The following is a 2,346-nucleotide window of genomic DNA, read 5'->3' on the forward strand; positions in this document are numbered from 1 at the left end:
CACCGCCTGGTATAGAGGTCTTATAGTAGGCTACAGTATGTGCATCCATTTTGTATATGACTCTTGCAGGAATCAAACCCACGACCTTGGCGTTGCTAGCATCACGCTTTTACCAATTGACCCACACAGGACTACTATTTCTCTGTGAGAGGCAGATGTGTGTGTGGGTAAATTACAACCGCTGGCTGTATTAGTGACCTTCCTAGACATGATGGTCAGGCCAGATGATTGGACATCACTGCAGTCTTCAACAGCTGTTTGATTTGCTGTCTTTAGTGGCAAGGAGACGGACATGCAAACCAATAAGTCTGTCCATATGGGGATTGTGTGTGTGTGTGTGTGTGTGTGTGTGTGTGTGTGTGTGTGTGTGTGTGTGTGTGTGTGTGTGTGTGTGTGTGTGTGTGTGTGTGTGTGTGTGTGTGTGTGTGTGTGTGTGTGTGTGTGTGTGTGTGTGTGTGTGTGTGTGTGTGTGTGTGTGTGTGCGCGGTGGTAGCTATGATTCATAATAATAGTTTTGGGACTGCCCTAACTCATTTGCTTATATCCGATTCCTTATCAACTTTGTCGATGGCTAGCTGAGGCTTGCGGTCACATGGTCGGGGGTAGGGAAGGTACTAGGGAGAGGAGGATCAGTCACATGTTTACTGGAATGTTAGTCTGGTGTGAGAAGGCCGGACACACAGTCATCAGTGTACAGAATTGCAAAGAGGAAGCAAAAGCCTTTTGGACACAGCATTGCTGCCTTGCCACTATGTAGACACTCATATCTGGAGGAGCAGGAAAGGAATGGAAGAGTGCAGCTATATAGAGAAGAAAAATATTCCATAAACTAAGGATTAATGGTTACTAGTCTAGCACCCTATATCTCCTCCTCCCCCCCTCTCTCTCCTCCCTTGTTCCCCTTTTCTCTGTGAGGGATCTCCAGCTCTATTCTTCTTCTTTAATGGTTTGAATCCCTACCTTTTCCCCCCATTTTTTTTCTCAATGTAGTTTATCCTCTCTCTCTCTCTCTCTCCCCCCCACACTCTATCTCCTATATATCTCTCTCTCCCCTGCCCCCTCCCTTTCCCTGCGATGTGTTTGAAGTGTCCTTGTGACGCTAGGCGGGCGGGGTCTTTGAGGAGCCCCGTGAATTGCTTGTATAATTGTGTCTTATATAACAGTGAATTAGGCAGGATATATGTTTCAAACAAGGGCAGCAGTGGGGGGAGTGTTCTAGCTGCACTCTGTGTGTGTGTGTGTGTGTGTGTGTGTGTGTGTGTGTGTGTGTGTGTGTGTGTGTGTGTGTGTGTGTGTGTGTGTGTGTGTGTGTGTGTGTGTGTGTGTGTGTGTGTGTGTGTGTGTGTGTGTGAAAGAGAGTGGGCAAGAGAGACGGAGAAGGATGTTTGCATAGGCACAATGGTAACAATGAGTCACAGCTGTACTGAAGAACAAGTGACATGAATCCTTAGAAGCCTCATGAAACATAAGCTATCTGACAGATTCATTAACACTTTGCGCCATAGTACATGCTTAACAACACAAAACGTTTCATTGAATGAGGTAAAATTGTACTCTTGCATAAGGTCTAAGCTACATCTACAGTTCACAACCCATATGATCTGTGTCTTTCTACAGTAATCGGTTGGCTGTGTGGGACAGGGGTGTAGTATGTAGTAACCATGTAGACTCAACACTTCACGGGTACACTGCCATGTTGCCGAACTTCAATCTTGTTTGTGACAAAAAAAAGTAAACCTTCTATGGACCTTTGTGTACACCGAATAAAGATGCAGTAACTCACTTTTTTGTCGCCCAGCAGTCGAGAACGCAATATGCCAATTCAAATAGCTGGAATATAACTGGAGTTCAGTGAAGGTTACTCAGGACTTTGCAACACACAATGACCTGATATTGTTTATACTTCCAGACCCATTACAATTAGTAGGGTGTATTCAGTTGTGTTTTGAGTTCAGGGTATCATGTTTTAGAAATGATGATGACGATGATGATGATCGTGATGAAGATTGGGATAGTTGTGAATGAGGCCAGCTGCATCCACACTGTCCAATCAGAACGTCTGGAATGTTGAGAATGTTCTGTTTCTCTCAGAGCTCACAGCAAGAGAAAACAGAGCGAGAGCAGGGCAGGAAGAGAGGAAGAAGGGAGAACACAATATCTGTGTCCGTAGTCTGTTTGTTTCGGTTCTAAGAACTAGTGGCAAGTCATACGAACGTAGCACAACACTGTGGAACAAAATGTTTTCTGCTTGCTAGGAAAAACAAGACAGAGAAAGAGAGATAAGTGTGTGTGTAGTACATGTGGAGATGTAAAACATACTCCTCAGCCTGAAGTGGCACCACTTGC

This window comes from Salvelinus namaycush, chromosome 27 (assembly GCF_016432855.1).
Source record: "Salvelinus namaycush isolate Seneca chromosome 27, SaNama_1.0, whole genome shotgun sequence".
NCBI classification, from domain to species: domain Eukaryota; kingdom Metazoa; phylum Chordata; class Actinopteri; order Salmoniformes; family Salmonidae; genus Salvelinus; species Salvelinus namaycush.